The 26,199-nt window shown below is 43.3% G+C and overlaps 1 long non-coding RNA gene across 1 annotated transcript; it reads left to right on the forward strand.

The window, feature by feature from the left end:
- Positions 1 to 19,626: 19,626 nt before the first annotated feature.
- Positions 19,627 to 25,466, forward strand: LOC123731556 (uncharacterized). Its single transcript, XR_006762726.2, has 4 exons — positions 19,627 to 20,111; positions 20,245 to 20,316; positions 23,077 to 23,253; positions 24,955 to 25,466. It is a non-coding gene; the product is annotated as an uncharacterized LOC123731556 (long non-coding RNA).
- Positions 25,467 to 26,199: the final 733 nt, after the last annotated feature.

Genomic DNA, 26,199 nt, shown 5'->3' on the forward strand with positions numbered 1-26,199 from the left:
GGTGTCCCCCAGGGCTCTGTTCTAGGCCCTCTCCTATTCTCGCTATACACCAAGTCACTTGGCTCTGTCATATCCTCACATGGTCTCTCCTATCATTGCTATGCAGACGACACACAATTAATCTTCTCCTTTCCCCCTTCTGATAACCAGGCGGCGAATCGCATCTCTGCATGTCTGTCAGACATATCAGTGTGGATGACGGATCACCAGCTCAAGCTGAACCTCGGCAAGACGGAGCTGCTCTTCCTCCCGGGGAAGGACTGCCCGTTCCATGATCTCGCCATCACGGTTGACAACTCCCTTGTGTCCTCCTCCCAGAGTGCTAAGAACCTTGGCGTGATCCTGGACAACACCCTGTCGTTCTCCACTAACATCAAGGCGGTGACCCGATCCTGTAGGTTCATGCTCTACAACATTCGCAGAGTACGACCCTGCCTCACACAGGAAGCGGCGCAGGTCCTAATCCAGCCACTTGTCATCTCCCGTCTGGATTACTGCAACTCGCTGTTGGCTGGGCTCCCTGCCTGTGCCATTAAACCCCTACAACTCATCCAGAACGCCGCAGCCCGTCTGGTGTTCAACCTTCCCAAGTTCTCTCACGTCACCCCGCTCCTCCGCTCTCTCCACTGGCTTCCAGTTGAAGCTCGCATCCGCTACAAGACCATGGTGATTGCCTACGGAGCTGTGAAGGGAACGGCACCTCCATACCTTCAGGCTCTGATCAGGCCCTACACCCAAACAAGGGCACTGCGTTCATCCACCACTGGCCTGCTGGCCCCCCTACCTCTGAGGAAGCACAGTTCCCGCTCAGCCCAGTCAAAACTGTTCGCTGCTCTGGCACCCCAATGGTGGAACAAGCTCCCTCACGACGCCAGGACAGCGGAGTCAATCACCACCTTCCGGAGACACCTGAAACCCCACCTCTTTAAGGAATACCTAGGATAGGATAAAGTAATCCTTCTAACCCCCCCCCCCCCCCCCCTTAAAAGATTTAGATGCACTATTGTAAAGTGGTTGTTCCACTGGATATCATAAGGTGAATGCACCATTTTGTAAGTCGCTCTGGATAAGAGCGTCTGCTAAATGACTTAAATGTAAATGTAAATGGCAAGAAAGATGACTGCACAATCTGCTTCCCGCTGTTCATGGAGGAGGCAAGATCCAATTCTAAAAAAAGAAGCCCACCTTTTAAGCTTTGTAACTAGCTCATCGTATGCTTTTTAAACGTTAGCGCTTCATTAATCCAAATGCCCAGATACGCTATTTTTAGGCTGCAACCTCCTTGATGAGAGAGCCATCCAATGAGTGAATATGTAGAAATGAGAAATGTTGTTGTGAATTACAGAACATATTTAGTTTCGCCCGCATTAAGTACACATTTTAAATCAACAAGGGCTTTCTGCATTGCAGCAAAATCAGATTGCAGCTCTAACATACAGTATATATACAAAAGTATGTGGACGCCTTTAAAATAGTGGACTCGGCTATTTTAGCCACACCTGTTGCTGACAGGTGTATAAAATCGAGCACACAACCATACAATCCCCATAGAGAAACATTTGCAGTAGAATGGCCTTACTGAAGAGCTCAGTGACTTTCAACGTGGCACCGTCATAGGATGCTACCTTTGAAACAAGTCAGATCGTCAAATTTCTGCCCTGAAAAGCTGCCCCGGTCAACTTTAAGGGCTGTTATTGTGAAGTGGAAACGTCTAGGCCACACAATCTCACAGAATGGGACCGCTGAGTGCTGAAGCATGTAGCAAGTAAAAATGGTTTGTCCTCAGTTGCAACACTCACTACCGAGTTCCAAGTACTGTTCGTCGGGAGCTTCATGAAATGGGTTTCCATGGACGAGCAGACGTCCACAAGCCAAAGATCACCATGCACAATGCCAAGCGTCGGCTGGAGTGGTGTAAAGCTCGCCGCCAATGGACTCTGGAGTAGTGGAAATGCGTTCTCTGGAGTGATGAATCACACTTCACTATCTCGCAGTCCGTCGAACGAATCTGGGTTTGGCGGATGCCAAAGGAACTGTACCTGTCTCAATGCATAGTGCCAACTGTAAAGTTTGGTGGATGAGGAATAATAGTCTGGGGCTGTTTTTCATGGTTCGGGCCAGGCCCCTTAGTTCCAGTGAAGGGAAATCTTAACGCTACAGCATACAATGACATTCTAGATTCTGTGCTTCCAACTTTGTGGCAACAGTTTGGGGAAGGCCCTTTCCTGTTTCAGCATGACAATGCCCCCGTGCACAAAGCTAAGTCCATACAGAAATGGTTTATCGAGATTGATGTGGAAGAACTTTACTGGCCTGCACAGAGCCCTGACCTTAACCTTATCGAACACTTTTGGGATGAATTGGAACACCAACTGCAAGCCAGGCCTAATCGCCCAACGTCAGTGCCCTACCTCACTAATGCTCTTGTGGCTGAATGGAAGCAGGTCCCAGCATCAATGTTCCATCATCTAGTGGAAAGCCTTCCCAGAAGAGTGGAATGGCATACATAACTGTAGCGCCTGCATGCAGATGAATATGACAGGATTTAATACATAGACCAATATTATTTTTGGAAATCTTATGAAAAAATGTCACTGTATCTGTTTTCTGGCAGAGATAGATAGAAAAAAGAACAGATAGGCAGAGGAACACTGCATTGAAGCAGCAGCAGCAACCACGTTCAGTGGTGGGGGCTCAGGAAGAATATATGCCTCCGCCCAGCTTTTATCTGCAGTATATTTGGTATTTGGCAGCCCCTGCCAGGCTCTCCGCAAACAATTCCACTTTTATTGGGCACTTTACAGCCTCACGGCCCACAGGTGCTGAAATGCATTATTGGACAAGAGGCTAGCGGTCCGGATCCCGCTGTCAAAACTTTATTAAAACCGAAAGAGAAACACAGTTGGATCAATTGTGGGATAATTTTATTGGGTTCCTCAATGTACCTGGATGGAAACTGTGTGAGGCACGTTTTTTCATTTATTGAACCTTTAATGCAATGTAGCTAACTCCTGGACTCTGTAGTGGAGTTACGGAAGGAACATATCGACCAGTAGCAAATCAGGTCAAGACGACCCCACTTCTGACCATTTGTTTCTACGTGGATAGATTATATATTATGTAGCCTATATTATAATATTTTTCTCTAAGTACCCTGCTCACACACACCTTTTCTCCCTCCCCTTTGTAACTATTTTGCGTCTTCAATTGCAGCTGACCACGTTTAGACACAGGACACAAAACTGTCTGACTGTGCGACTATGTGGGAGGTTAACTGACCTCACGAGGGCAGCGACTAGAGCAACGAGGCAGCATGGGTAATGACTCACAGGTGACATCCTGGCGTTCTCTCAATACCTGCCTGCTTCTGGAACCCCCTCTGTTTTCCCACTCAGTGAGCAAGGATGAAGAGAAGAGCCATTTAAAACTTGTTTAGCCCTGAATAAGGAGTGTTGTAGACGCCTGGTGTTGCCTCCTACGGATGTGCTAATGTGTTTACTGGGTTATGCCAGTCACTCTGCTCAAGGCCCATACACGTACAAGCGTGCATGCACGCACGCACACACACACGCACACACGCACGTGCACTAGTGGTGCGCGGGTCAGCTGTTTGATCACCAGCACCCGCCCGCAATTGCTAACAACCCATCCACAACTAGGCTAGTCAGAGATAGCGGAACAATTTTTATACAGCGGGTGCAGGTTTTTTAGTGTGCCTAATTTAGATAGGTTTCTGGTGCTAATTTCAGAAGTTTTGGTCAACTATAATTAGATACATGCAGTTCACTCACTCAAATGCAATAACTTGTTAAAAAAAAGGGAAACATTTGAGCAAAATGTCCTAATGGCATCAGTTTGACCAGTTGTAAGGAAATAGAAAGCTATGAAAATGACCCAACATGTTTCTGATAGGATTTCAGTTTGGCCTGGATGCTTATTTTATGTGTGGTTGAAATACTATCAATTTTATGATGCTGATAAAGATAGCACCTCATACTGTTGGTATCTAACTTCACATTCTCTCAAGATGCTGAAAGAAAGAAATAGATCTTTCCACTCCTGTTCCTGAGTCAAAATGTACATTTTGGTGTATCATTTTACTGCAAGAAATGCCAAATTCTGCAGGAGTTAATATTAATACTATGTGAGAGGTTTTCGACCTACAGTCAGTGTCCAGATTTCAGTTTCCATTTAACCCATCTGAACAGTAGGCTAGAGTTCCCTTGACGTGACATAGGCATATTTGAAGTCCCTGTCTTGTGACTGTCGAATTTGTATAGCACCTCACAAAAATCACACAACATAGCCACTGCAATCATCCTTCTTTACCACTTCAACTTTCCATTTCGCAGCTTTTCTCTTATTGAATTAAACTCCGACTGTCCTTTTTGCCTCAGTGGATCAAAGTTAACTTTTTATGCCCGTTCCCAAAAGCGTTTGACGATTTGGCGAGCGTAAAGTTAGGCCCTAAAGCTTAGGCTTACGCATAAATGAATAGCCTAAACATAATTAAAGAAAAACCTCAATGTTGCCTATAGATATAAATTGCACAAGAATTATACATTTGTATTTTTTTATGTATTTTCTCTTTATTCATGGAACCCTGACCTGTTCACCGGACGTGCTTGTTGCACCCTCGACAACTACTATGATTATTATTATTTGACCATGCTGGTCATTTATGAACATTTTAACATTTTAACATCTTGACCATGTTCTGTTATAATATCCACCCTGCACAGCCAGAAGAGGACTGGCCACCCCTCATAGCCTGGTTCCTCTCTAGGTTTCTTCCTAGGTTTTTGGCCTTTCTAGGGAGTTTTTCCTAGCCACCGTGCTTCTTTCACATGCTTTGCTTGCTGTTTGGGGTTTTAGGCTGGGTTTCTGTACAGCACTTTGAGATATCAGCTGATGTACGAAGGGCTATATAAAAATAAATTTGATTGATTGATTTGATTCATCTCGACCGCCACCCACACACCCTTCATCCACAGAATATTTAATGACCCTTAACCAGCCCACCATAACCGCGGAGACTGCAGGTTATGAGTCAACCCGCGCATCACTAACTTTAACACATATTCACAAACAAAAATGCTGTGTGCTCATTATCAAGACAATGAGATGTAAGTTGTTTTCCAAGATGCATCTTTCTTTCATTTAGAGTAGACTATAGAGCTTGCATAAGTCTTTTGGAATCTCATCTGAGCCATGAAAATGAAGTGATTATCATAATGATGCGTCTGCAGTTATGAAAGCTATTTTTTTACGGAAATTGTGTACCGTAAAAATTATATTAAACATGAGTCTCATATAGCCAACTGCCTGTCCCTTTAAATCGCTGGACAACAGCACACATTTCAGCAAATAAACGTCTGTTTCAAATAAATGCCAGGTTGAAATTGTTTACAAGGTAACCATGAATTATCATGAACACATTTCAGCAAATAAACGTCTGTTTCAAATACATGCCAGGCGAAATTGTTTACAAGGTAATCACGAATTATCATGAATTGTTTACGAGGTTTAATGTTTGATTTGTTACATTAAATAATTCAGTAATGACTCGAAAGAATGATGCAATCATCCGTTTTTATCACCAGTAATAAACTGCTAGCTAACTGGAAAGCACATAAACAGTCAAAAACTTTGGGAGTACAGACCCCTGGAAATCGTCAGATCGCCCTCTAGTGGTGAAAGTAAGAACTGCCGAAAAAGCAGAGTCAGAAAATAATAATTACGTCAAGGAAGTTATTTTTTTTAAATAGAGGCATAATAAGACAAAATAAATGTGACAGTGTGTAAATGATAATACAGTGCAGGAAATAAAGCAACTGATTAAAAATTAACTCCACAAATGCGCAAACACTGTGTGCATTAAGGAAATAGACACCTGTCTCAAATAGAAGCCTGTATCTAATAAGTGTCTGTTATATTCAGTGATTTAAGCAAATAAACACCCATTCTATAAATTGAATTTTTACAGTAAGTAAACTATGTTAACCACGACAATGTGGTTGTGGGAATTTTTATGAAAACTTTGAATGAAGACACGTGATACTAATATATTCAAGGTCTCCAAAGATGGATTCTGTACTATTTCGAAGATCTCCACAAGTGACCTAATAGAAATTTGGTAGCTAAGAAAACACTGTCAATCTCAAATCACATCAAATTTTATTTGTCACATACACATGGTTAGCAGATGTTAATGTGAGTGTAGCGAAATGCTTGTGCTTCTAGTTCCGACCATGCAGTAATATCTAACAAGTAATCTAACCTAACAATTTCACAACTACCTTTATGTAGTACATAAAAATATATGAATGAGTGATAGCCGAACGACATAGGCAAGATGCAGTAGATGGTATAGAGTACAGTATATACATATGAGAGGTCCTGTGTGGCTCAGGTGATAGAGCATGGTGTTTGCAACGCCAGGGTTGTGGGTTCGATTCCCACGGGGGACCAGTATGAAAAAAAAAAATGACGAAATGTATGCATTCACTACTGTAAGTCGCTCTGGATAAGAGCGTCTGCTAAATGACTAAAATGTAAATGTAAAATGTAGATGAGTAATGTAGGGTATGTAAACATTATATAAAGTGGTATTGTTTAAAGTGGCTAGTGATACATTTATTACATCAATTTTTCCATTATTAAAGTGGCTAGAGTTGAGTCAGTATGTTGGTAGCAGCCCCTCAATGTTAGTGATGGCTGTTTAACAGTCTGATGGCCTTGAGATAGAAGCTGTTTTTCAGTCTCTCTGTCCCTGCTTTGATGCACCTGTACTGACCTCGCCTTCTGGATGATAGCAGAGTGAACAGGCTGTGGCTCGGGTGATTGTTGTCCTTCTTGTGACATCGGGTGGTGTAGGTGTCCTGGAGGGCAGGTAGTTTGCCCCCGGTGATGCGTTGTGCACACCTCACTACCCTCTGGAGAGCCTTGCGGTTGTGGGCGGTGCAGTTGCCGTACCAGGCGGTGATATCTGTAAAAGTTTGAGTGTTTTTGGTGACAAGCCGAATTTCTTCAGCCTCCTGAGGTTGAAGAGGCGCTGCTGCGCCTTCTTCACCACGCTGTCTGTGTGGGTGGACCATTTCAGTTTGTCTGTGATGTGTACGCCGAGGAACTTAAAACTTCCCACCTTCTCCACTACTGTCCCGTCGATGTGGATAAGGGGCTGCTCCCTCTGCTGTTTCCTGAAGTCCAGGATCATCTCTTTTGTTTTGTTGACATTGAGTGTGAGGTTATTTTCCTGACACTATACTCCGAGGGCCCTCACCTCCTCCCTGTAGGCCGTCTCGTCGTTGTTGGTAATCAAGCCTACCACTGTAGTGTTGTCTGCAAACTTGATGATTGAGTTGGAGGCGTGCATGGCCACGCAGTCATGGGTGAACAGGGAGTACAGGAGAGGGCTGAGAACGCACCCTTGTGGGGCCCCAGTGTTGAGGATCAGCGGGGTGGAGATGTTGTTACCTACCCTCACCACCTGGGGCTGCACTCTGTGATTTTCTGCCTTCTGACTTCCACTGAGCCATGTTTGTGGTTCTGATGAAATATACACTCAGTGGCCAGTTTATTAGGTACACCCATCTAGTACAGGGATGGACCCCCCTTTGCCTCCAGAACAGCCTAAATTCTTCGGGGCATGGAAACGTAGCTCAATTGGTATCACGGGACCTAACGTGTGCCAGAAAACATTTCACACCATTACACCACTGCCACCAGCCTGTATCGTTTCCATCAGGCAGTATGGGGCCATGGACTCTGTTTACGCCAAATCCTGACTGTGCCATCAGCATGACACAACAGGAAACGGGATACGTTGGACCAGGCAATGTTTTTCCACTCAATTGTACAGTGTTTGGTGATCGCATGCCCACTGGAGCCGCTCCTACTTGTTTTTAGCGGATAGGAGTGGAACCCGGTGTGGTCATCTGCTGCAATAGCCCATCTGTATACATTTGTATTTTTTTTTAATGTATTTTCTCTTTATTCATCTCGTCCGCCACCCACACACCCTTCATCCACAGAATATTTAATGACCCTTTATTGACCCTTAAAACCTGTTGGGGCTACAGGTTAGCAATGAACCCCGAGCCGGGATTGCTAACAAGGCTGGAAATTCAAAACATCAAAAATCTAATAATTTCAATTTCTCAAACAATCAACTATTTTACACAATTTAAATGATAAACATCTCCTTAATATAACCACATTGTTCGATTTTCAAAGAGGCTTTACGGCAAAAGCATAAAGTTAGATTATGTTAGGACAGTACATAGCCACAAAAGTACAAACATCCATTTTCAATTCAAGGTCAGGCGTCACCAAAAGCAGAAACCAGCTTGAATTATGCACTAACTTGTCAATCTCCATCAGATGACACTCCTAGGACATTATGTTATACAATACATGCATGTTTTGTTCCATCAAGTTCATATTTATATCCAAAAACAGCATTTTACAGTAGCATGAAATTCAGATTTTTTTCTTCTCTGAAATGCTTCCGGTGAACATAACAAAATTACTATTCGAAAACATTGGTAAATTATAATATTGTCATTCAAAGAATAATATATTATCATCTCGTAATTGCTACCGAATGGCCAGATCTCAAAATAACTTTACTGGGAAATCACATTTTGCAATAAACGGGGTGCTATGCTAAGAACAACAGGCTATGCTATACAGTTAGCATCATCTAAAATCGATAATAACATTGTAAATATCCCCTTACCTTTGATTATCTCCATCAGAAGACAGGCATCCCAGGTCCGGAAGGCATCCCAGGTCCGGAACAAATGTGGTTTCTTTTGACAAAGTTCATAATTTATGTCCAAATAACACCAAGTACTTAGCGTTCATTATGCTCCCACAAAACGTGGTGGGGGACTGTAAAATCACGCCGAAAAGCTAAAAAAAAACGAGTAAATAATCTATTTATGTTCGTTCAAACATGTCAAATGTTGTTTAGCATTAATCTTTTGGTCCATTTTTAACGTTAAACATCAGTAATATTTTCACACAACCTATCCTATGTCGAGATAAACAATGAAGACAAAACTCACGTTTCTCAGATTTATGCGCAGGCGCAAAAAAATGAAGTGATGACATGTCAACTTCCTTGGATTCTAATTTGCTCTCTGTTTATCATAGACGCTTCAAACAACTTTATAAAGATCGTTGACATCTAGTGGAAGCCGTAGGTGTTGCGAAATGAATCCTTTCTCACTATGGTATCTATAAAACAATGACACTAAATAGTACAGTCACAAAATGCACATTTTTTTTAATCTATTTTTCACAGGTTTTTGCCTGCAATATGAGTTTTGTTATACTTACAGACACCATTCAAACTGTTTTAGAAAATTCAGAGTGTTTTCTATCCGAATGTGTTAATAATATGCATATCCTAGCTTTTGAGTTGGTGTAGGAGGCAGTTAAAAATGGGCACATATTTTTTTCAAAATGTCTCAATACTGCCCCCGAGCCCCAACAGGTTTTAATTAACCAGCCCTTAACCAGGACTGACAAGTTGTGCATTCCGAGATGCCGTTCTGCACACCACTGTTGTTTTGCACTGTTATTTTCCTGTTTGTGGCCCGCCTGTTAACTTGCACGATTCTTGCCATTCTCCTTCGACCTCTCATCAACAAGCTGTTTTTGCCCACAGGACTGCAGCTGACTGGATCTTTTTTGTTTGTCGCACCAATCCCTAGACACTGTCGTGCTTGAAAAGCCCAGGAGGCCAGATGTTTCTGAGATACTGGAACCGATCATACTACGCTCAGTCGCTTAGGTCACTTGTTTTGCCCATTCTAACGTTCAATCGAACAGTAACTGAATGCCTCAATACCTGTTTTATATAGCAAGCCACGGCCACGTGATTCACTGTCAATAAGAGCAACCCATTTTAGTGAATGGAGATGTGTACCTAATAAACAGGCCACAGTGTACATGCAGTGTGACATCACATCACTAAATTGCTGGCAACAGGGCAGCCATCTTGTGCCAGTAGCGGATAGCCTATAGAGCTTTGTGTCATGGCACAGTACGTCAGATATAATTCACTAAACTCTCTGACATTTCATCTTCATTGACCCAGAATGGTTGAAAGGCTTTGACATCAAGTGCCATTAGTAGCAGCCACTTGTGATGGATTGTCCTGCGGGGAATAATATTAGTGGGAACATTGGAGAGGTAAATCAGATCAATAGTATATTTCAAAACAAGAGTGCAATGGAAGTCATGGTCATAGACTCGTCACTCGCTGACAAAATCCCTTCTCAAGGCTCCGACACGGGCTGACGGACGACGTCTGGCAAGGACGCATGCACTTGTGGAAGTGCGCACGTGGGCACACACACAAACAAAAATAATAACAGACAGAGATAGAAAAGAGAGAGAACAGAAAGTACAAAAGCAGATTAGTCTTCTGGCATTTGTACAAAGAGCTATTTTTCATTGTTCTCCTATTAAAAGAAAGGCCACATTCGTTTTGGCAAGATGATCCTGCGGTTCCCTACATAAACACCATCCTGCAGGTGCCATCCTTCATAATTACATTTAAGCCGACTTATAAAAGATTGACAATGTACTGTTGCAAAGGAACAAGAAAGGGCAGAGAGGAGAAATAATGGAACTTTGGAAGAAGAGCAAATTCTAAACAGAGGTGTCTAGCAGAAAGACTAGTATCTGACATGACTCACATGAGGGAAGGGGCCTTTTCAAACCCACAAAGCCTAGCCCTGTAATAAAGATTAGCACACCATGACTGGTATCAGGGGCCTGAAGTGTTTGAGATAACAAAACACCACCACAGTGGCTTAGGTGGCTAAATTGATGGGAACATAGGGCCAACATTTGCCACACATTATGAATGTGAAGTTTGAAGTGTAAATCTCATGGATAAGGACTACAATATAGGGATAATGGCAATATTAGAATATCCTAACATTAGATTGTCAAGTCCAATACTCCACTACCAGACTGGTTTCAAATGCTTTTTGAAGTAATTTCAAATATACTTTTTCTGTGCTTGATTGAGCTTGCCTGGTTTAATGGACCAATAAGTCCCAAAACTGCAAGCCCCACCCGTCTGACATTTGAGTGAATTAAAACAGTTTTTGAACCCACGTCTGAGCTCCATTGAGAGGCGAAGTTGCGTCCTCCTGAGCCGGGGACATTGATCCAAAATGTCCGGCTGAAATAGAGCCTGTCTTTTCCCTATACACTACTGCTCTATCTGGAATATCCTGCTAGGTATATCGTGCTTTCCCACTGAACATGGCCCCCTCACTGTAGTGCAGATTCACAGATGGGTGTAGCCCTGAAAGCAAAACTCATTGGGCTCAGCCACCAATGAAACAGGCAATGTAAGGTGCAGGGCAAAAACGTTCATGGCATGAATCAATGAACTTTGAATGCACTGTCTGACCTTGGTTTTAGCAGCAAAATTCACACAGCCAAGTCAAAGGGTGGCAAAATGAGGCCTGTCTATACTATACTGCTCAAAAAAAATAAAGTGAACACTTAAACAACACAATGTAACTCCAAGTCAATCACACTTCTGTGAAATCAAACTGTCCACTTAGGAAGCAACACTGATTGACAATACATTTCACATGCTGTTGTGCAAATGGAATAGACAACAGGTGGAAATTATAGGCAATTAGCAAGACACCCCCAATAAAGGAGTGGTTCTGCAGGTGGTGACCACAGACCACTTCTCAGTTCCTATGCTTCCTGGCTGATGTTTTGGTCACTTTTGAATGCTGGCGGTGCTTTCACTCTAGTGGTAGCATGAGACAGAGTCTACAACCCACACAAGTGGCTCAGGTAGTGCAGCTCATCCAGGATGGCACATCAATGCGAGCTGTGGCAAGAAGGTTTGCTGTGTCTGTCAGCGTAGTGTCCAGAGCATGGAGGCGCTACCAGGAGACAGGCCAGTACATCAGGAGACGTGGAGGAGGCCGTAGGAGGGCAACAACCCAGCAGCAGGACCGCTACCTCCGCCTTTGTGCAAGGAGGAGCACTGCCAGAGCCCTGCAAAATGACCTCCAGCAGGCCACAAATGTGCATGTGTCTGCTCAAACGGTCAGAAACAGACTCCATGAGGGTGGTATGAGGGCCCGACGTCCACAGGTGGGGGTTGTGCTTACAGCCCAACACCGTGCAGGACGTTTGGCATTTGCCAGAGAACACCAAGATTGGCTAATTTGCCACTGGCGCCCTGTGCTCTTCACAGATGAAAGCAGGTTCACACTGAGCACATGTGACAGTCTGGAGACGCCGTGGAGAACGTTCTGCTGCCTGCAACATCCTCCAGCATGACCGGTTTGGCGGTGGGTTAGTCATGGTGTGGCGTGGCATTTCTTTGGGGGGCCGCACAGCCCTCCATGTGCTCGCCAGAGGTAGCCTGACTGCCATTAGGTACCAAGATGAGATCCTCAGACCCCTTGTGAGACCATATGCTGGTGCGGTTGGCCCTGGCTTCCTCCTAATGCAAGACAATGCTAGACCTCATGTGGCTGGAGTGTGTCAGCAGTTCCTGCAAGAGGAAGGCATTGATGCTATGGACTGGCCCGCCCGTTCCCCAGACCTGAATCCAATTGAGCACATCTGGGACATCATGTCTCGCTCCATCCACCAACACCACGTTGCACCGCAGACTGTCCAGGAGTTGGCGGATGCTTTAGTCCAGGTCTGGGAGGAGATCCCTCAGGAGACCATCCGTCACCTCATCAGGAGCATGCCCAGGCGTTGTAGGGAGGTCATACAGGCACGTGGAGGCCACACACACTACTGAGCCTCATTTTGACTTGTTTTAAGGACATTACATCAAAGTTGGATCAACCTGTAGTGTGGTTTTCCACTTTAATTTTGAGTGTGACTCCAAATCCAGACCTCCATGGGTTGATAAATTGGATTTTCTTTGATTATTCTTGTGTGATTTTGTTGTCAGCACATTCAACTATGTAAAGATAAAAGTATTTAATAAGATTATTTCATTCATTCAGATCTAGGATGTGTTATTTTAGTGTTCCCTTTATTTTTTTGAGCAGTGTATAAATGTGACTTTTTTGTCACATTCACTCAGGTGGCTCGTTACACTGTTGTTAGCCAAAGTGCTCATCAATGACACCCACTGTTTTTCAAATGGGGGAAATGGAGTAGGCAAAAATGTTAGCTTGCACCAAAATGATCTGAAATACATTAGCCTTCATCACAATAAAATTCAATTCAAGGTGGGGACACGCTGCCAAGCACGCCGTTATAGGAATGGGAATGTGGTGGTGTGCGTGTTATTGCTTCACCTGAATCCAGATATTTAATGCTTCTTACTCCCCCAACTAAAGTGCATTTTGAGATAGGGAGCATATTAATAATGCATATATCCTACATTTACTTTAATATTTCCCACCGGGCATTTTTGGTAACAGTGTGTAAAAGCAAGGATCATGGTGCAGCCGACAAAATAACAAATGGCACAAAAACGCCCACGTAACCCACGGCTGCAAAGAAACGATTCAACATGGTTGATAGCCTTGAGGTTAAGAGGAGAGCCAGTAACCTGAGGATTATTGGTTCAAATCCCAGGGCTGATGAGAAAATCTGCCATTGTACCCTTGAGCAAGGCACTTGCTCCATTCTGTATGCAGTGTGTCAGGTTGGGTACTGTCTGACAGCAAATAATAGAGAATGTTGATGCAAATGGATGAACAAAGATCTAGCCTCTCCTTTTGAAGCTGGGGAGGGCTAGAGAGCACTTGGGTTGTTCCACGAAAACACTGCCTTTTGCATCCCTTTGATATTTTAAGTAGAAATTGTGCACCAATATTGCATTTTAAAAGCATGTTATATTAAATTAAGTGACCTTTAATATAGACCACATGTAGAATTCAATAAATCTGATTTTTTATATGAATAAAGACGTGCTAAAGTCCCAAATTTCATCATTTTGACATGTCCCTTCATGCACCCTCTGTGACTACTAGGAAGATTTTAATCCCAACATTGCCTCAAGTTTTGACCATCATTGTAAAGCCCTAGTTATTTTATTGCTTTGACAAATTCATATCTGACTATTATTTATTTAATGTGATTAATTCACACCTGTTCCTCATTTTAAGGGCAATACTGTTAGGTGAACTGAACTCTCGTTTTAATATGGTGAAACTGTTCTGAGTGGCACAGTGGTCTAAGGCACTGCATTTCAGTGCTAGAGTAGTTACTACAGACCCTGGCTCGATCCCGGGCTGTATCGCAACCGGCCGTGATCAGGAGTCACATAGGGCGGCGCACAATTGACCTAGCGTCGTCTGGGTTAGGCGAGGGTTTGGCCAGGGTAGGCCGTCATTGTAAAATAACAATTTATTATTGACTGACTTGCCTAGTTAAATAAAGGTTAAATAATTTTTTTAAATAAAAAATGTTTTCAAAAAGAAACATTGACCATCTAACAGTCAAATCATAGCGTCAAAGCTATAGAAAAATGGCCACGATGTCTTGGGTGAACAGGGAGTACAGGAGGGGGCTGAGCAGGCACCCTTGTGGGGCCGCAGAGTTGATGATCTGCGAAGTGGAGGTATTGTTTCCTACCTTCACCACCTGAGGGCGGCCCTTCAGGAAGTCCAGGACCCAAGAAGGCGCAATAGTGTCTCTTCAACCTCAGTAGGCTGAATACATTTGGCTTGGCACCTAAAACCCTCAAACTTTTATAGATGCACAATTGAGAGCATCCTGTCGGGCTGTATCACCGCCTGGTACGGCAACTGCACCGCCCGCAACTGCAGGGCTCTCCAGAGGGTGGGACGGTCTGCCCAATGCATCACCGGGGGCAAACTACCTGCCCTCCAGGACACCTACACCACCTGATGTCACAGGAAGGCCAAACAGATCATCAAGGACAACAACCACCCAAGGCACTGCCTGTTCACCCCACTATCATCCAGAAGGCGAGGTCAGTACAGGTGCATCAAAGCTGGGACTGAGAGACTGAAAAACAGCTTCTATCTCAAGGCCATCAGACTGTTAAATAGCCATCACTAGCACATTAGAGGCTGCTGCTTATATACATAGACTTGAAATCACTAGCAGCTTGAATAACGTGTACATATTTTGCATTACTCATCTCAGTATGCATTTCCTGTATTCTATTCGTCTTTATCTTAGTCTATGCCGCTCTGACATTGCTCGTCCATATATGTATATATTCTTAATTCCACTCCTTTACTTAGATTTGTGTGTATTGTTGTGAAATGTTAGATATTACTTGTTAGATATTACTGCACTATTGGAGCTAGAAACACAAGCATTTCGCTACACCCGCAATAATATCTGCTAAACACGTGACCAATAATTTGATTTTGAAGCAGGTGACCTGGTTCTACTCTTTTTTGCAATATCTGGTGTTTTGTGGTGGAAAACCAAGAAGGTCGCCCCATAACACGTCAACCCTGTTACCCATAGATAGACAGGATAGATATGTTTTAAGAAGATTTTTTTGTTGTTGTGAATGTTAGGGAATAGATTAGGCAATTTAGACAACACACTACAGCTCACTACCTGTAACAGAAGTTGTCATGGAGAGAAGACCAAGGCGCGGCAGGTATGTGAATACTCATATTTAATTTTAAAAAAAGGAGTAAAGCATCCACAGGAAACAATAAACACGACAGCAGCAACAGTTTGCAGGCTAATAAACGCAGTGCAAAACAACCACCCACAACCCCAAAGAAAAACACACACACCTATATAGGACTTCCAATCAAAGGCAACTCAACACACCTGCCTTCAATTGGAAGTCCCAATCAACAACACAAACATTCCCCATACACAAAACTGCCACGTCCTGACCCCAAAACTAAAACAATAGCTCCATCTGCTGGTCAGGACGTGACACTACCACTTCCACACTCCATTCCCCCAGGGGGCAGCAGCAACCTTGTCCAGGTGCTGAGCCTGGTTGATAAGAACATCAGGTGCTGCCAATTAGGGTGATCAGTCAGACTGCCAGCTTGGAGAGCTGTGAGGCTGCTGGTTGGTTTGGTGGCCGGAGGCCTTTCATTTGGTTGTGAAAATTGTGAAATCAAAAGTTTAATGTTTTACCTAGTTAAACATCTCAAAAGGCACCAAATTTGTTGAACGACCTACTTGGTGAGCAAGTGAATAGCTTAGTCATCCACGTGGCAGAGACACCGATCTGTCATTATAAAACACACAAAAAATATGACTTTACCATGTCGTGTGAGGCTTCATGTGTATGCAGGAGGGCCTGCGTGCGTGTGTGGTTGAGGGAGTGGGTGGACGTAGTGTGACTCACTCCAACCAAACACAGCCAGCGCGGTGCCACCCCCACATTACCCACTTCATGCCCACTTGCATTGGCACCCACACTGTGCCTGCTAGAGAGAGGCAGAGAGCCAATAATATTCTCTGCGTCAAAATTGCCATACTTCCTTGGGCACACAAGTTAGAGGTTGTCACGACACTTGAGCATCCATATGCGCACGTGTGTGGAAGGCGTGGGCCTTGCCCTCTCCATAAGACTGTATTGCATCTGCAGGGATATTCAAGCACACACACGTGCACATACACGCTGCTGCTCTATTCTGCTGCTTAGCACTCTCACCAGTGACAGAGCAGTGGGCAGTGCCACCCACACAGCTTCACTTACACACTTATTTCACACACACACACACACACACACACACACACACACTCACATCTGAACAAAACCACACTGTTTTATGCAGACTTGCGGTTCAATTCACTGACTGTACAGAAAATAACTGTCTTAACTGTACTAGTCTCTCTTTATAACAAGTAGCTTGAGAAGTCTTGCGAGATGTGGAGTTTTGTTACTTTATTGCATGAATCTTTTATTTTCATTCTATATTCTTATTGAATAGGCCTGTGGGATGATGTTTATATTGTTTTTATACATAAATCGGAAGAGCTCCATGCATCTCCAAGCAAACATTACTGTGTTTACCAATTGCCAGATTCTTCTTTGCAGGTCATGGACCAAGTCTTTAATTCCTGCTGATTATCAGCACAACTGTAAAACACAGGGCCTAGGGGAACCAAGGTTAGGTGTTAGATAATATCGTCCACCAGCCATCTCTCTGTTGAACCATCTGGTTTCACAGCACCTCCGAATGGGACTTGACTGGAAGTCTATGGTAGGAGCGGATGAAAAAAAAAAAACTTTAATTGGCTGATCTCTGTCCACCACCATCGAGCATAACCCTTAGAACCTCCCCATACATTGTGGACTCCAAAGCATGAGCAGAGAAAGAGATTTTAACAAGTGAGTTCACTGAAAGTACACATCTTAGAATTAGTTTTCACATGAACTTCTTATGCCCGAACTCAATCAAAATTGGGCTTCTCAAAAATAATGGTCACTAGAGCTAGGTTTCCATCCAATTTCCGACAGATTTTCATGCGAATATTCAAAAATCTGCATAAAACAATATGCACGTTTTCCCACCAGAGATGTATCCATAATACTGCATTTTTGCGGATAAAAGGCTTTGTGTGATGTAGTTTTTCTTTTGCTAATCGGGCAAAAGAAAAAGTGTTTGAAAACCTGTTTTCAAAATGCCACCAGCTGTCCATCTCCACTGTAAATAAAAACACAGCATCTTGTTTACATTCTTTATTGTAACTACAATGTCTCAAATAATTTGTATCTACCTTTCCAATCACTTTTACAGTTTGGGATTTACAAATGTGTGGTTTTCATGTCATTTTTCGTTAAATCCAGTTCGGATTTAAGCATAACCTTTGAGTGACGCCTTTAGTGAGAGGTCTAATGCTTTAATATTTAATAATATCTGCCCTCCGAATTCATATCCAAGGGGCATTTTTCGCGCTATTATTAGTTACATTGTTTTAGTTTGAACGTGCAGACTGGCACTAAGAACAGCGGGAACGTTTTCCTAGTCAGCGCCATTATTAGCGCAATGCCCCTTAAAGTGTTGCTCCATGCTACCCAGTGGGGCGGGGTGGGGGTCCACCCCTTCCTCCTCCTCCCTTCCCCATGGGCTAGGTCCGTCTTCTGTGCGCAACTCTGCGGCCCATTCCGTGCCCCCTGCCCTCGTGCCTTCAACCTTGCACGCCCACCTCTATTTCAGTGGATACAGCTGGAGAACTGCAAAGCAATCCCATTGTGCGCCACTCGGGAGCTATGACCAATATATATTGTCCTGCTAATAACAGGGTTAATAATATATCTGTGAGAATATCCAAGGGGCTTTTATATAATTCTAAATTAATAAATCGAGTTGTTAAAAAAAATATATTTCGTTTTCAAATAACGTAAAACAAGCGAGAAAAAGGCCATTCTTGAACATGGGGTGAGACATTGTTACTAATTTGTAAATAAAGCCAGTTTGTTATTTAGAATTATTTATTTCTGTTTTTAGAGGAAGAGAAACCAAAAACCTACAGTCATTTCATGGATCTCCCAAGTTGAGTCCTGCATGGGTATTGAACCAGCATCTGTAGCAACACAGCTCGCAAATTTCTTCACCTCCCTGAGGTTGAAGAGGCACTTTCTTCACCACACTGTGTGTGGGTGGACCATTTGTCAGTGATGTGTACGCAGAGGAATTTGAAGATTTTCACCTTCTCCACTGCAGTCCCGTTGATGTGAATAGGGGCATGCTCAATCGGTTGTCTCCTGAAGCCCACAATCAGCCCCTTCGTTTTGTTGACGTTGAGGGAGAGGTTATTTTCCTGGCACCACTCTGCCAGGGCCCTCACCTGCCTGTAGGCCATCTCGTCATTGTTGGTAATCAGGCCTACTACTGTTGTGTAGTCTTCAAACTTTATGATTGAGTTGGAGGCATGCGTGGCCATGCAGTCATGGGTGAACAGGGAGTATAGAAGGGGGCTGAGCACACACCCTTGTGGAGCCTCTGTTGAGGATCAGCGTAGTGGAGGTGGTGTTTCCTACCACCACCACCACCACCTGGGGGCGACCCGTCGGGCTGTCCAGGACCCAGTTGCACAGGGCGGAATTCAGACCCAGGGCCCGAAGCTTAACGATGAGTTGAGGGTACTATGGTGTTGAAGGCTGAGCTATAGTCAATGAACAGCATTCTTACATAGGTATTCCTTTTGTCCAGATGGGATAGCCTCTCAAAGCACTTCATGATGACAGAGGTGAGTGCTATGGGGCAATAGTCATTTAGTTCAGTTACCTTTGCTTTCTTGGGTACAGGCACAAAGCAAGTGGGGCCAGCAGACTGGGATAGGGAGAGACTGAATGTCCGTAAAACACCAGCCAGCTGGTCTGCACATGCTCGGAGGACACGGCTAGGAATGTCGTCTGGGCCGGCAGCCTTGCAAGGGTTAACACGGTTAAATGTCTTATTTCACATCGGCCACGGAGAACGAGAGTCCACAGTCCTTGGGAGAGGGCCGCGTCGGTGGCACTGTGCTATCCTCAAAGCGGGCGAAGAAGGTGTTTAGCTTGTCTGGGAGCAAGACATTGGTGTCCGCGGCTGATTTTCCCTTTGTAATCCGTGATTGTCTGTAGACCCTGCCACATATGTCCTGTGTCTGAGTCGTTGAATTGCAACTCCACTTTGTCTCTGTACTGACGTTTTACCTGTTTGATTGCCTTACGGAGTGAAATAACTACACTGTTTTCATTTAACCATAATCCCAGTCACCTTGTCGTGGTTAAATGCGGTGGTTCGCGCTTACAGTTTTGCACAAATGCTGGCATCTATCCATGGTTTTTGGTTTGGGTAGGTTTTAATAGTCACAGTAGGCACCTCCCCTATACACTTCCTTTTGAACTCAGTCACCGTGTTATTCTCAGAGGCAACCTGGAACATGTCCCAGTCCCCGTGATCAAAACAATCTTGAAGCATGGATTCCGATTGGTCAGACCAGCCTTGACTAGACCTTAAGCAAGAAGTACACATGCTGAGTTTCTGCCTATCGGAAGGCAGAAGCAAGATGGTGTTGTAATCCGATTTTCCGAAGGGAGGGCAGGGGAGGGCCTTGTAGCCATCCCGGAAGGGGGAGTAACAATGATACCGTTTTTGATGCACGAGTACTACAGGCAATGTGTTGACAGAATTTCGGTAGCGTTTTCCTCAAATTTGCTATAATAATATTTCAGCAAGTGTATATAGCAGTTGATTCTCTTTACAGAAGCCTACAGTCATTCAATACAGTTACATTTTGTTGTCCTCTCTGTCTCTTTCTCTCTGATAGTCTCGAACATCTCAGAGTGGTCATCAATCCTGGTTTCTGTGCCAAGATCTGCGACTCTCCTCTCTTTTCAGAGTGAGTTGCTAATATTGATATTACAACTAGTAGTTGTTATGCAGTTGCTTCTCGCCTCATCATGTTGTTAGGTTCTTATTTTTCAGAGTAAATAACTCACGGACACTAGAGAAGCTTTAACCAAGTTTAATCATTCCCCAAAGGTTCTGTACAGCTGAAAACAGACAACTCAACATTTGTCCCACTCAGATATATATCCCACTTAAGACACTCCTCCTTACAGTTTATGGCTCCACAGGAAAGAAAGTAACCAGATACTAACCTTGATTACTCCCTTAGGGGGAACTGACCTCACCCCTCACCTCAACCCCTCCACCTAATCCACCAATATCCATCTGTCTTCCCTATATCAACACATCGCTCTGCTTTCCTCCATCAACACATTCCAAAGCCTTCTTCAGAGAACCATCAACTCTTAACACAACACCCAGTCTGTCATTTCCTATCATTCATTTACTACCTCAATGATCAAAGTTTATCACATTCCAACAATGTGAATGACTATACAGTTTTTCCTCTCTTGCATAGTCTCAATCACCTAGTCTCTGTGCTGTTACTTTTCCTTCCAACTGTTTGAGGTTAGTTTTTCACATAGTTGCGTGAACAAAAATATTTATATTTCATAACTCAAAAGGCTGAAACCTTGCTCTTGTGTCTTTGAAAATTCCTTTTTAGAAATAAATGAATAGGAAGACAGCACCAGTGCCTAACTCGACTAAGGCAGAGGGCACGTGTGGACTTAGATAGGCGACTTGGACACAATAGGGATGACGGTAGGATGGGTGTAGCAAGTGACATAGGCCTAGCTGTAGATGATGAGTCAGTTGCAGAAGGTGACTGACCCCATAGACAACTCTGATCCCATAGATAATGAGGACATGGATACAGATCCTGGTGGTTATGAGGATAATGTAGATTGGTATGAGGAAATCTTTGATTCAGATCAGGATTCTGATTAACCAGATTTAGAACAACCATGTACCCACGCTGATAGGCTATCCAACTGGGCCCTCACCTTTGTCATCTCAATGGTTGCTTTGACAGCTCTATTGAGTCTTATGGTTCTACCACTGGGACCTGCCCAAAGATGCTAGAACTGTGCATAGGACCAAAACTCAATACACCATTCTTGAAAAGGCTGGAGGTCAGTATCAGTATTTTGGAATTCTTACATCTCTAAAAAAGGCAATCGTTAAAACAATAGCGTCCACTACAGATGGCTGTACCCTCTTACAAATCAACATAGACAGCTTGGCATTCTTTAAGAGCTCCAACATTCAACTACGGCCCTTCCTAGGACTCATAATTAGTGCAAACATGAAGGAACCTGTTGTAATTGGACTTTACTGTGGACCTAAAAAACCCACTTCAGTAGAGGAGTTCCTTAGAGATTTTGTTACAGAGCTTCAGGAATTAGAGCAAGGGTTTACTTTTGAACAGAAAAGGCTATTTTTAAAGTTACAGTGTAATAGGTTGTACCCCTGCAAGATATTCCGTAAAAAAAATAAAAAACACCAAAGCTCACAATGGGTATTTGGGTTGTGATAAATGTTCTCAAATGTTGTTTGCCTGCCAAAGTTATGGACGGTATATCATCCCATCTCATAGAAACGCACCCTCACATTTAATTTGCCCGAAAACCCAGACCACACAGGGATGTTGACCGCTGGAAGGCAATTGAGTTTAGGCAGTTTCTGCTATACACGTGTCCTGTTGTTCTGGCTTCGTTTCTTGGCAGTAACGTGTACAACAACTTCCTGCTGCTCTTTTGTGGCATTTCCATTTTAGCTAGTCCAACCCTCTCCTCATCGTCAGTATGCACAGACATTGCTCACAACTTTTGTCAGCCACTATTGTGAGATATATGGAAAAGACCAACTAGTTTATAATGTGCATGGGTTAGTTAATCTTTCACCTGATGTGCAACGGCAAGGTTGCCTAGACTCAATTTCAGAGTTTCCATTTGAAAATTACCTTCAAAAGATGAAGTTTGTGAGGAAGCCAGAATACCCCCTTACCCAGGTCATTAGGAGACTGTATGAAGTAAAACAACATATTGTGAAGAACACTGGTTTGGTCTGTCCATTGAAAAAGCAACACTTGTTGGTCCTATTCTCAGTGGTTTTTCAGTCACAGCACAATATCAGGAAATGTACAGTGAGCAATGGGCCATTAAAGTATCAATAGGGGATATTGTTTTTATCATTGGAAACAATGTGTGTGTCATACACAACATTGTCAAATGTAGTGATGGAGTGTATGTTATGTACAAAGTTCTCAGAGAAGTCACAATTCTTCAGGGGGGAAAGCAAGAAGCAAAAGTGAGTATTTTTCTTCAAATGTTTTTTTCTCTCGACATGTTTACTCTGAAATCACCATCACCCACAGATTCATTTGTACTTTTTGGTGATTTGCTGAGCTTGTAATGCATCTTTAAAATATTAGCTACAACATAGCCAATTCATAGTAACCATATTTCTCCTTAGTCAGTGTGATGTACTGTATCTGTACTTGTCATGTACTGTGTGAATGTTACTGTTATACACCCGATGTTCCCACTGGGAAGTTACTCTGATAAAAGTAATTGTGTTGTCTACCATTTTAGACATACGGAGATACTGACTGAGAGCGACTCCCAACGGAGGGAACAGTTATTTTCATATACAGTATTACACTAGCTAGTAATCATTTCCCCTCGATCTCACTATGCAGAAACATGGTATGGAACTCAAATTCTATCAATCTTAATTTTTTTTTCAGCAGCAGCTGAACTCCAAATCCTAACACTGATGGAGCACATGAAACCTCAGCAGTCGCAACTTGCTGCAATGGCCAAAAGCCTAGATGGAAGGATGGAGAACAACTTGCACCAACCAGACGATGACCTAAAACAGTGGCTACAGGACGGCACAAATGCCAGGATCAAAACACAACATGGTATGATTCTTAAACACATTAGGACTGTGTATGTGTACATGTAGAAGTACACTACATGATCAAAGGTATGTGGACAACTGCTCGTCAAACATCATCCCAAAATCATGGTCATTAATATGGAGTTGGTCCCCCATTTGTTATAGCAGCAGCCTCCACTCTTCTGGGAAGGCTTTCCACTAGATGTTGGAACATTGCTGCGTGAACTTGCTTCCATTCAGCCACAAGAGCATTAGTGAGCTCGGGCACTTAGGATTAGGCCTGGCTCGCAGTCGGCGTTCCAATTCATCCCAAAGGTGTTCGATGGGGTTCAGGTCAGTGCTCTGTGCAGGACAGTCAAATTCTTCCACACAGATCTTGACAAACCATTTCTGTAAGGACCTCGCTTTGTGCACGGGGGCATGGTCATGCTGAAAAAGGAAAGGGCCTTCCCCAAACTGTTGCCACAAAGTTGGAAGCACAGAATCCTCTCGAATGTCATTGTATGCTGTAGCGTTAAGATTTGCCTTCACTGCAACTAAGGGGCCTAGCCCGAAACCATGAAAAACAGCACCAGAGCATTTTTCCTCCTCTTCCAAACTTTACAGTTGGTACTATGCATTGGGGCAGATAGTGTTCTCCTGGCATCCTCCAAACCCAGATTGGTCCGTCAACTGCCAGATGGTGAAGCGTGATTCACTCCAGAGAACGCATTCCCACTGCTCAAAAGTCCAATGGCGGCGAGCTTTACACAACTCCAGCCGACGCTTGGCATTGCGCATGGTGATCTTAGGCTTGTGTGTGGCTGCTCATCTATGGAAACCCATATCATGAAGCTCCCGACGAACAGTTATTGTGCTGACACTGCTTCCAGAGGCAGTTTGGAACTCAGTAGTGAGTGTTGCAACTGAGGACAGACAATTTTTACACACTACAGCACTTCGGTTCTGTGAGCTTGTGTGGCCTACCACCTCTCGGCTGTGCCGTTGTTGCTCCTAGACATTTCCACTTCACAATAACAGCACTTACAGTTGACTGGGGGCAGCTCTAGCAGGGCAGAAATTTGATGAACTAACTTGTTGGAAAGGTGGCATCTTATGTCGTTGCCACGTTGAAAGTCACTGAGCTCTTCAGTAAGGCCATACTACTGCCAATGTCTGTCTATGGAGATTGCATGGCTGTGTGCTCAATTTTATACACCTGTCAGCAACGGATGTGACTGAAATAGCAGAATCCACTCATTTGATGGGGTGACCACATACTTTTGTATACAGTGGTTCCTCCTTTAAAAGTTGCGAGCTTACACTGCGGGATTTAGAGGTGCGCTGCGTCACGGCTTCATTGCTCCAGATCACCACAAGGGGGAGTTAGAGCACTCATTATGCATTTGGGTCCCAAAGGTTTTATATGACCAATTATATCGAGTGGTTCCAATGACGAATTTGACTCGAGCCAACCGTCCCTTGTGACTTTCTTCAGCAAAGATGGCTGACAAAACATTACGGGGGAAGCAAATTTAAGTAATTATAACGTCATAACGAGTCAAGCCAAAAATGTACAATTGAGAGGAATATGTTTGTTAATGTAGAGACAAAACGACTGTGCATATTTGTCATCAAGTTAATTTACGAAAATCGCTATTTAGCAAGATCTGACTAGCTAACATTAGCCAGCTAGCTAGTGTTAGGAGAATGAATTTGTAATTCGTGTTGTTTAATGTTTTAGGGACTCCTGAGAAAAGCAGCAAACCAGGCTGTTGTCTTGTGAAACAGTGGATGTAAAGAATCTAGCTAGCTAAAGCATTTACTGCTAATTGAATGTACAATTGTGTAAGCTTGCCTTGCAATGCAGCTGAAGTAACATAGCTAGCTAACTATTTACTTGCTTATTGTGTAGTGGAGGATAAAAACAACTGTATGCCTATGACTGTGTAGCTAGCTACTGTATGTAGCCGATCTGTGTAAGGACCCTAAAACGTTTGGTATGAATTTTAGTTCAGAACCTATGAACCTCAGCTATCATAGTTCAAGTCTGAATGGCATTAATGAAGCCTTTGGATAGAGTAGAATATAATAACTTTATTCTGCCAAGGATGCAAGTCCTATATACATGTGCTGTAGTTATTACCATGCATGAGATCCCCACATTGTAGCCTGTACATTGAATATATTCACAGATCATGTACTCTTCCTTGGCAAATAAAGGTGCGGTTCAGATTCTTTTTCAGTCATATCCAATACCAGGTGTATCAAACTCCATTATTTGAATGATGCTGTGTCTGGATGTATGTACTACAATTATACACTTCAACAGTGTTTACCACTCCTGCTCCTGGGACATCAATGATTACACATTGTAACTATGCAATAGACTAGAAACATGATGTAAGTAAAAGCTAATTTGTAATTCATATATACAAAAAAACGATGCATATCTAACTCCCTTCATCTGCATTAATCTGAGGGCACAGGATAGTATTTCAACCAGTGCAGAATGTGAAACGCTTTATTGAAAGCAGTTCATTATCCAGGTGTTATAAATACATACTTTATAATAATTGTAATATTAGAAATACAAGTTCAATCTGTACTTCAATGCACATATGGTGTGCATGATAAACAAAGAGGTGAAGAGAGAGGTGTAGAAGACAAAGGGAAAGAGGTAAGAACAGAGGCAGACAGCATATGATTAATGAAATACAGTGCTACCCTAATATTCTCTCAGTTCATCACAATTACAGTGTCTCTAGCGGTGTCTCCTAACCAGCCATGGGCCCCAGTTGGCCCGAAGGTTATCTTAAGAGCGGGTGAGGTGGCGATGACGGGACTGGCTTCCTCTCTCACATCAAAACATACCTGCAGACGAGAGACAGATGGATAGAGAGAGCATGATTAAGCCTTGTTTTTTTTATTCTAACACGGTCAGTCAGTCAATCATTAGGAGGTGAAAATGCTAAACTGATCTTGGATC

This window comes from Salmo salar, chromosome 29, assembly GCF_965601325.2.
Source record: "Salmo salar chromosome 29, fSalSal1, whole genome shotgun sequence".
NCBI classification, from domain to species: domain Eukaryota; kingdom Metazoa; phylum Chordata; class Actinopteri; order Salmoniformes; family Salmonidae; genus Salmo; species Salmo salar.